The sequence below is a fragment of the Symphalangus syndactylus genome, chromosome 16 (assembly GCF_028878055.3).
Source record: "Symphalangus syndactylus isolate Jambi chromosome 16, NHGRI_mSymSyn1-v2.1_pri, whole genome shotgun sequence".
Taxonomy (NCBI): Eukaryota; Metazoa; Chordata; class Mammalia; order Primates; family Hylobatidae; genus Symphalangus; species Symphalangus syndactylus.
Genome location: NC_072438.2, coordinates 99,846,254 through 99,856,694, shown reverse-complemented (window position 1 = coordinate 99,856,694; position 10,441 = coordinate 99,846,254). Strand labels below are relative to the sequence as shown.

The window sequence follows — 10,441 nt, the reverse complement described above, 5'->3', positions numbered from 1 at the left end:
CCCCTCTTTCCCTTAGCTATGAGGCACAGGGGATCCGAGGCTCGCTGTTAGATAAACACGTCTCGTGACTAAACTTCCCGTGTCTAGCTGGTGAACAGTCTTCATTCCTCATTGAAAAGGAGCTAAAACAATGGATTAGCACGTCGGCTGAGTTGTTTAAAATCGCGTATGGACTTTGTTGGCCTTCTTGTATCTAAGTGGCCCGCATGGAGATGGAGTCCCCAGACACCTTTACAGAGAGTGCCTGGTGTCCGAAGCCCAACAGGAGAGTCAGGACCTGCCCACTTCTTCGTTCCGCCTTGAAGCCCTGCAGATGCTGGACGCAAACACGCACTGGCGTGTTTCACTCACTCATCTTGGAGGCCTCCAGAGCCGACTTGAATCACGCACAACGCAGTGAATCCAAGCTAAAACGGGCAGCTCCCCGCTACCCCCAGAGCACATGAGATGGCTGAGCTGCCAGGTCTGGCCCGACACACCTGCCGAGCCGGCCCTTTGCTGCCTTTTTTAATTTAGGAAGCCCAGGTGGAGTCCCACATCCCCACATTCACGTTTTCTTCTAAAAATGGACCACCATAATTATACGTTAAATATGATTCAAATCTGCAGGGAACTGTGACTCAATAAGCATGGAAAAATTAATGAAAAGCTTAATTATTATAATAATACCATTAAAATCTAATAAAGGAAGAAAAAAGTGGAGTTCATTTTATTTTAGCTTGGGCATCTAATATCATTTTTCCCCCTTTAGCAGAACTATAATTAAGTTAGACTTGGGTTTTCAGAAAAGCTGAATTATCTGCATTGGTGCTTAAAAATATTAGGGAACAGGAGAGAGGAGCCTGGGAGACAGCGTGAGATGGCCCATGTGCAATGCTGTCCCGTGGCATCCATCCTGAGGGCTGCCACTCTCAGTCAGTCCACGCTTCCCACCGCTTTTAATGATCAGTTCATCTCCAGCAGCTCCGATTCCTTCTTTGGCCTTTTACGTACAAAGTTTCCAGGTATTTAAGGCTCAGGGTATTAATTCAATTAACAAGAATGTAAGAGCAGGCAGATGCTCCCCAGCAAAGAAAGTCTCCTCTCTTCACTCTTGGCCTCATATGAACTCACAAGAGGCCCTAATGAAAGTTCCACCACCACCATTAGCTACTTGATTTTCAAATGAAAGGAATATGATTTTATTCATCAAATGGTTTTGATGAAAACTAAACAGGCTCCTTCCCTCACAGCTCGGATGCCAGGCATGGAGGTAGGAGTGCCAATCTTTGCCACAGGATTCACTTAGTAGGAGACTGTGGTTTGTTAATAGATAATAATTGCCTTCTACTGATGATTTATCTTGAAGAGGGTGTGTGTTCCCCTCTGCGTCCCCCTCTCCGTGTGTGGGGGTAAGAGGGAGATGTGGGGGCAGGGGCTTTGCTGACCAACCGTCAAGTTCTGCGGTTCATTCACTGCTTCGCCCCCCAGAGGACACCCCCTAGCCACCCTTTCCAGAAGCTCCCATGGGTTTCCCTGTGTCTTTTTCAGTCCGGTTTCAGTGCTTTTTGCAGGCACAGCGCGGCTTCTCCAATTTCAGAGCTGTTAGCCCAGAGAAATAAGAGGCCAAGCATCCGCTGCTGAAGCCGTCCTTGAGTGCCCTGCGTGCATCATCCTTAAAGCCTAAAAATAATTCGAGAGTCTCATGTGGTCCAAAGCAAACACGGTCAGGATTTTCTCTATTTATCTTAACTTCTCCACCAACTCTCAGATCTGATGGTCATTAACATGCACATTTGGAATAATCTGGAGGGCATTTCAGACGGCAGACAGGCTGGCCCCAGGTTTTGCCTGGGAGGGCGTTCTGAGGCCAGCAGGAATACTATACCGGGGCTCAGGCTGTCACCCGCAGCCAGCGTGGAGAACGCTGTCCTGACAAAAGTCACCGCATCTTCTCATGGGCGTGTCAAAAAAAGAAAAAGGAAAAGAAAGAAATAGAATTAACATGTTTTCCCATTAAGAAGTTCTGAATTGCTGTAGTTCTAACAGTGTTTGCCTTATACAGTTTTATTACCCATTCCATATTTCTCGAATTGTATCTTGAAATCTCAGCATCAACTCTCTATTACACTCTAGCTTTAAAAATAAACACCCACTTGTAGATATGTATCTATATGAATCTGTGCCTGTGTACATTCATTCTTAATAACTGATTTTTGACATATCACATCAGTTATTTGGGGAAAACATCACATGGAGATCAAAGTGCATTTGGTCTCTGGCAAGGGGTTTGGAAAAGCACCACAGGACGACTTTGCAAAGCCTCTTTCCCCTGCATTTCAGAAGTCATGAGCTGTTAAGGGAAACGTGGACCATGTGTTTGGAATTCATTGACACAGAAGTCATTGGCATCCTTGATAAGAGATATCTGATGCCCAGAAAGCCTTCTTAACTAGTTTCCGTATCTTTAGCTTTTCAAAAAAGAGGTAATAACTGAAAACAAAATAATACAGAAACCTCAGAAGATTAAAATATAGTGGAGGCAGCAGACATGCACAATGACCAAAAATGTTTAACTCGGTAGAAGGTAGCTCACCAACCCAAAGCAAATTCCTGGTTTATGTAACATGGTGAAAACTGTTAAACGTCTTTCAGAGGAAGACTCATTTAGGTGACTACAGGCAGAAACACAAAAGAAATGTTGCATGTTCTTTTTCTTTTGAAGCAGGTAATGTTGTGCAGCAAGCAGCAAAATATCAAAGTTCTGAGCTTCTTTTTTTGAACTACCCCCTTTGCCATTTCTCTTAGATTATAGGCCAGAGAAACCCCAAAACGTGAAAATGTGGCCTTTGTTCGAGTTGAACTGTGGCCTCTGCTCATGCTTGGAACGTGACCAAAGAGGTGGTTTTCTATTTTTAGTTGGAGAAGTCCTTTACATTTTCTCTTTTTAGTATAGACACTGTCAAAGACTTCATTCATCATTTATATTCTAATGTTTGGCTTGTGTCAGCCATTCTGTAAGGTACAAGTTGACCCACCTTCTCTTGGTGAACAGGTGAAATTTGGGTGGTCCACGGTAGGCCCAGTGGATTGGTCCATTGATAAACTCAGTAAGTGGTCTCTGGTCTTTATGTCTCTTTGTGCTGCAAACCCATGGTCAGTGATGCCAACAGTACCTGTGTTAGTGTTTACCTGGCCTGCCCGCCAGCTCTTCCTAGGGAGTAACAGGCTTCGGAGCAGCTCTTTCCAGAACCGTGGCTCTACTTGGCTATTTTCATGATCAGAGAAGGCAGAGGGGTGGAGACAGAGAGCAGGGCAGCAAGAAGGAGAGGACTGGAGACCAGGGCTCAGCAATCTCTGAAGGCTGCCTGGTGCTGCTCACCAGGCTGTGAGAGTCAGGCGGGGTTTCAGTGGAAGCCCCATCTTGAGATCTGCTCTTCTGTCCCAGAACTTTGGGGAAAGAATTGTGTATTTGGCCAGGCGTGGTGGCTCACGCCTGTAAAAACTGCAATTTGGGAGGCGGAGGCAGGTGGATCATCTGAGGTCAGGAGCTTGAGATTAGCTTGGTACATGGCAAAACCCCATCTCTACTAAAAATGCAAAAAATCAAAAAATTAGCCCGGCGTGGTGATGGGAGCCTGAAATCCCAGCTACTTGGGAGGTTGAGGCAGGAGAATTGCTTGAACCCAGGAGGTGGAGGTTGCAGTGAGCTGAGATCACGCCATTGCACTCTAGCCTGGGTGACAGAGTGAGACTCTGTCTCAAAAAAAAAAAAAAAAAAAAAAAAAAAAAAAAAAAAAAGAAAAAGAAAAAGAAAAAGAAAAAGAAAAAAAGAAGAAGAATTGTGTATTTGTGCGTTTCTTTTCCTGCGTGAATTTAAAAAGTTAGAATAAAAATTAAATCTTTAAAAAAGTCAGAGATCCCTTCCCTGGCCTTTGAAAAAGCACCTCGTCATAGCTTCCCTATACATATATGAAGGAAAGAGGCCTCACATCAGGACTGAAGGAATTCACTAACTCTAGAGAATCAGGAATGATCTAGAAACCAACCTCAGTCTCTCTCAGATCACTCTCTGCCAGGAGGAAAAGCCCAGCTGCTCAGCACCTCAGTGGCCAGTCCTGAACCAAACCCTTGTCGAGGGCTGCCCTCTGCTTACAGAAAGAAGTCCGCACCGGAGACCCCTCCTGCTAGCTCCTCCCAACACAACCTCGTTTAAATCCAAGGGTACAGGAGCCCCATAGGACATCAAGATTAATTTATGACACAGCAGTCCCAGCCTCTCTTAACTGTTCTTCCAGCTCTGGGCCTGAGTTAATTTGTATTTTATTTTGCTTTTAAAATTTCTTCCTAAGCATACACACACACACACACACTATATTTTACATATACATGTAAATGCATTTATACTTAACATTGTAGCATAAACATCTTCTACGTTATTACAAATATTCTTAAATGTCCTGGAGCATGAGCTTCACTTCACTCCTGTCTAACCCTATTTTACTTAGTGTTCTCTGGCACTAAGAATGTGAGTCCTCTGGCATCTCCCAGCCCCCCTTCTTTGCCCAGCCACCCCAGTCCAGGGACCCGCATGCAGTAGGGAGCCCCAGGACCATTCTTTCCAGAAGTTCAGGGAGGCCCAGAGCTTGGGGTTAGCTCCAGGGTAGGACAGAACTTTCCCACCAGCCAGGCTGGACGGGGAACAACTGCCAACCCTATAGCACCAGCCAACCTACTTCATCTCTGCACGCTACTTTCCGTTTTACTTCTTAGGCCTTAACAAGAAATAGCCACTTATTTTAAATAAAGGAAATGTCTTCCGCAAAATCAAGTTGTGTGTCTCGTCCTTGACGTTGGCAAACATAACTTGGGCCTGAAGCAGGAAACAGAGTTTATGGTGTGAATAGTTCTCAAGCATGCAGCGTCTGTGCATGCCCTGAATGTGCACCCATTTCCTCTGCCTCCTTCTCCTTCACCCATCAGGAAGTGCAGCAAGCAAGCAGTCACATCACACCTCCCAACCACATGGAAAGAACCAAAAAAGCAGCTGCCAGAAGAGCTTCGGGAAATTTTCAGATTAGATCTTCAACTGCAGTAAGAGTCATGTTTAAGTAAAAGAGCTGCACATCAGCTCGGCTGAGCTCTGTGCCAGCACTGCACCCCACACCCCTCCTGCTTTCTCCCCCAAACAATTTCCAGCTGACGTTTGGTGAACAGAAAATGTTTTATGAGCTTAAGAGAACACAGAGATAGTAATCTGCTGGGACTGCCATAAAATGCCATGGGTTGAGTGTCTTAAACAACGTAAGTTTATTTTCCCACAGTTCTGGAGGCTGGGAAGTCTGAGATGGAGACTGGTGGGTTTGAGTTCTGGTGAGGGCTCTCCTTCTGGCTTGCAGACAGCTGCCTTCTTGCTATGGCCTCGCATGGTCTTTGCCTCTCATTGAGGTCTTTGGACCTCAGTGTTCTGAGAAAACCTTTCCTCTGGCATTATGCTCTATCCTTCTATCTTTTTAGGGCCACCCATGCCATTCAAAGAAAGGGCTGAAGCCTGGAGTTCAGAAACAAGTGCTGGGCTGTGCAGACAGCCTGGGAATCCACAGGCCCACCCAGCCTCAGGGCTCTCAGGAACAACTTCAGGGGCCTACACAATTAGTCTTCTGAAGTTGTCTCCAAACTCACAGGAAGCAAGGGCATTTCTATTCCAGCTCCCCTCAGACAGCAAGAGGCAAGGCACGCAAGAGTGTGTGATGGGAGGCAGGCAGTTATTGCAGAAATGGGATAGGTCTGCATGACAGAAGAGAAGAAACCAACAGAGGATTCTTCCCAGGAGACCCAGGTTCAGCAAGTCACACCTCTCCTGTGAGGCAAGGCAAGGCAGATGGGCGTGGGCCTCCTGCAGCACAGACATCCTTCTGTCCACTCAGGAGTGGAGTGCAGGCCCTCAGGCAGCTGAGGCTAGAGCACTGAGTCAGGGGACTGAACAAGACCACACCTGAGTTGCAGATACGGCCACATGGCACCTTGTAAACACACGCAAGCGACAGGTCCCCTTGCAGAGCACAGCACTCAACTGCTCTGCCCAGGACCTCTGGGAAACAGCTCCTCGGTCTGCTGGCGAGGTGGCCACCCACCATCTCAAACTCCACAGGGGAGCACTCTATTTGGGGGCAAACCACGCATAATTAACCCAAATGGACCTGCCGTGGTGGTCACCACCCCACCCCCACCCCGAGCTGGCAGTCCCCATCAGCAGATCCCAATCTTTGTTTCAATAAGGGGCACCTATTAGGTTGGCTGTAAAACCCTGTGCGGGTTCTTTTGCAACAATGTTAAGATTGCACAGAAACCAGCGTTCTCCTGTCCTCTGAGTGCTGTCCTCACGCTGCTGTCCTCACCCGGGCCTGGGAATACCTGCACACGTTGCTGAGTCATGTGTACAGGATAACAAGAGCTCCTCCCCTTTGTGCAGACCCAAGGAAGGAGGCTGCACCCCATTCATTCGAATGCCTGGCACGTTCTTCATCAACTCCATGGAAATTATTTTTTATTTTTGAGACGGAGTCTCGCTCTGTCGCTCAGGCTGGAGTGCAGTGGGGCGATCTCTGCTCACTGCAAGCTCTGCCTCCTGGGTTCACGCCATTCTCCTGACTCAGCCTCCCGAGTAGCTGGGACTACAGGCACCCACTACCACGCCCGGCTAATTTTTTGTATTTTTAGTAGAGACGGAGTTTCACCGTGTTAGCCAGGATGGTCTCGATCTCCTGACCCCGTAATCCACCCACCTCGGCCTCCCAAAGTGCTGGGATTACAGGCATGAGCCACCGTGCCCAGTCTGGAAATTCTTAAGTGCTCAGAGTGAAATGCATTTTGTCAGAAGCCTATGAGGTTTTAAAACTCCATATGTCTTTTTAATGACTAGTTGAATTCTCACTGATTCGTGAAGCCTGCAGAGTACGATGTACATTTTCTAACAACTACTAGGGCCAAGCATTTTGGAAAAAAAAACATGGACAGCTTACTTTCACCAAATGTTAAAAGAAGGCCTAAAATGAAATGACATTTATTTTACAATGGCAGAAGTCCTCAGGAAATGAAACATGCTAATACATTTTAGCTCGTATGTATCCTTCTGATCACACCCATGTCCAAACAAGCTGTTTCTCAAGCTTAAATGGGAAGAAACAATCTATGAATATTAAAGAAAATATGTATTCTTTGTACACTATTAAAGCAGGCTTAAAAGACAGATGAACCTCTAGCCGGGCTCAGTGGCTCATGCCTATAATCCTAGCACTTTGGGAGGCTCAGGCAGACAGATCACCTGAGGCTAGGAGTTTGAGACCAGCCTTGCCAACATGGTGAAACCCAGTCTCTACTAAATATACAAAAATTAGCTGGGTGTGGTGGCTCATGCCTGTAATCCCAGCTACTTGGGAGGCTGAGGCAGGAGAATCATTTGAACCCGAGAGGTGGAGGTTGCAGAGAGCCGAGATCACGCCATTGCACTCCAGCCTGGGTGACAGAGTGAGACTCTGTCTCAAAAACAAACAAACAAAAAAGACTGACGAACCTCCACAGTGATTCTGGTCACTCCAAGAGCATGGTGTCCACTGCCAGTGGAGAGGGCCGTGCCAGGGTGGGGGAACCATGTTGGAGTCACGCTGGGACCCCACGGCCCCTAACACGGCCCCTAACACGGCCCCTAACAGGAGGCTTCTGAATGCCACAGTCCTCCCTCTCAGTGCAGTGCAGAGGCCACCAAATTCAGATCCTGGGGGTGTCGGGGAAGGCAGTCTTCAATGCAGATTCCTGGGCCCCACTCCAGAGCTACTGAATCAGAATTTTGGGGTGGGGGTGAGTTTAGGACATTTATTTTTAACAAACTATGAAGATGAGCCCGACATGCTGTAAATTTGGAGAGTTACCAGTGCACACCACGGGACTGGCTCGTGCAAGATTTTCCATCTCTTTGGAATGCACAGAATGTGTCTCGTTGGAGAGAGAATGGGAAGAGACCAAAAAAGGTTTCCCCAAACTGAATGTGCTCTCACATGACTGGAGCTCCGTGTCTTTGCGTGTGGGACCTTTTCAGTTAGAGGAGGTTTATGCCTCTACGGTGCTGTTTTCCCATGGTAATACAACATCCTGGCATCTACGACACACACTGCCCTTCTGAGGTCCACAGTGAACCCGAAGGAGCTGGTCCCTCAAGATGGGTCCCAAGTGGCTGACTGGCCTAAATTCAAGGTGGAGGCACCTGGCCATCTGCTGACTGCAGGTCACATGTGTATTCTGCATTCCTGGCAGAAAATACACGTTTGTGTCATCTTGGGACCCTCAGGGTTGCCTGTTCCTGTTTACGGTGCCTGAATTGATGGCGGATGGGAAGTCCCACTTCTCCTTCTGGACCTACACAACAGACCTTGGCCTACGTCAGTCTTATCAAGCAATGCAAATAAAACAAGCCTCCATCCCCTAGTTACATAGTGGACCAGGTTGCTTGGTCTACGTCAATCTTATCAACCAATGCAAACCAAAGAAGCCTGCATCCCTTATTTATGTGGTGGACCAGGATGGGAGCCTGGGAGGAAACCTTTTCCATAAAAGACAGCCCCTCTCTTGGTTCTCATGGAGTGCACCTCTGTTTTGTACCAATGACTGTGTCTCCCCGGCTTGCAAACTGCTCTACTATCTGTAGAAACAAAGTCTCTCACTTAATCTAATACTTTTTTCTTGGTACTTTTGTTAGCAATGGGGATTGTAACTAAAGTGCCACTTGCATCACTATGATGCTGATGGTCTTTGGTTGCCCAAGGATTAAAATGTAACCATGATGAATTTCGAGTCCAGAAACACACCACAGTGGGATTCCATTCCGCTGGATTCTCTTAAAGACACGGACACATCTTCACTGTGGGCATTGATGAGGCTACTAAAAGGAATAAAAGATGGTATCATTATGGGGCCATTGAGGATACAGTTCTGCTAATGCTCCATGCCTTATTCTGTCACAGGAGAGAGTCTCTGCACTTCTATTTTCAGCAGGCCAACATTTCTCCATGTTGTTTGTGATAATCTTATGAGGGACCTGGAGAAGGATGTACACATAGATTTTAGCATGAGTCTCGTAGCACTGCGTTTAGTAGAGTGTGTTCTCTTACAGAGCATCCCCGCGCTTGGAGTTGGGGTGTGGAGGACTGTCCACTTCACCTGACCCTGGATTGTGGCCCAGAGCTGCTGACAAGGGCCATCCTTTTTAAAATAGGGAACAATATTGTGCTCATCTCCAGCTACATGTGTGTGGGACCTTTTCAGTTAGAGGAGGTTTATGCCTCTACGATGCTGTTTTCCCATGGTAATACAACATCCTGGCATCTACGACACACACTGCCCTTCCGTGTGTGTTTTCTGTGAGTGTGTGTGACTGTGTTTTCTGTGTATTTCCTCTGTGTGTGCTTCCTGTCTGTGTGTGTTTCCTGTCTGTGTGTTTTCTCTCTGTATGTTTTTTGTGCATATGTGTGAATGTGTTTTCGTGTGTGTGTGTCTGTGTGTGTGTGTGTGTGTGAGTGTCCTCAACCTCACCAAGCATAGCTCAGGGACCTCAATTGTCCCTTGAAGACACCGTGCTGCCAGGTACTAGACAGAAATGTGACTTTAAACGTGACCTTTACGCTCAAGCATCTTGTAGTCTAGACGAGGAAGAGAGAGGAATGGAACACCACGTCCTCTTCAGAGCCAGGTGCTGTGGGAGAGTTCCTGGCTGTCTTTGCAGACCGCACACCGAGACAGCTATTGTGATCACCACTTTATGGTGACCAGAATGTGTTCAGCAAGGCAGCCTGCCCACAGCCTGGAGAACTTAGAATTTGTTTCCAGGCATGATCAAAAGCAACCAAACAAACAAATATTTTCACTCCATAAACTGATATGTGCCAGGGAGACTTATCCTGCTGTTTATGGAATGTGGAGGTGAAGGCTTGGCTCGGAGGAACCAGCAGCTGTGTTATCAGAGACAAAGAGAAGTGACAACAGAGTAATTTACAATGATCCCTGCACAAATTATCTCAGCACGCCGACTAAGAGCACTGTTCCTGGGCAAGGAGAACACACAATTTCTCACCTGCTGAAGAATGTGGAAGCCACAGGCAGTGGGGCTGGAAGCTCCCATCGTCCCTCCATGAGTGACTTCGTAAAGCTTCCATCAAGCACCTGGGCCTGGCTGCCCTCCTGCTCCGCTTATTCTAAATATAAACAAACAACCCCCCCAAGGCCCGTGCTAACTCAATCACACTTTTACACGTCTCAGGCCGGTCTGCTATTTAGACTTCCTGGCAGTATCCTTGCAAGTATTCTGTATTCCTTTTTGGATGTGTCTTCATTTACTATTATAATTTTTCTGCCTTTCTTTTGGCTCCTTCTGGTGAACAAGATAATTATCTAAGAAGACATTCATATAAAA

The 10,441-nt window shown here is 46.9% G+C and overlaps 1 long non-coding RNA gene across 1 annotated transcript; it reads right to left on the bottom strand.

Moving 5' to 3' along the window:
* Nucleotides 1–1,685: 1,685 nt before the first annotated feature.
* LOC129464799 (uncharacterized) lies at nt 1,686–10,125 on the bottom strand. Its single transcript, XR_008651751.1, has 3 exons — nt 10,103–10,125; nt 8,895–9,070; nt 1,686–1,930 (listed from the first exon to the last, which is right to left on the bottom strand). It is a non-coding gene; the product is annotated as an uncharacterized lncRNA (long non-coding RNA).
* Between the last annotated feature and the right edge of the window lie 316 nt (nt 10,126–10,441).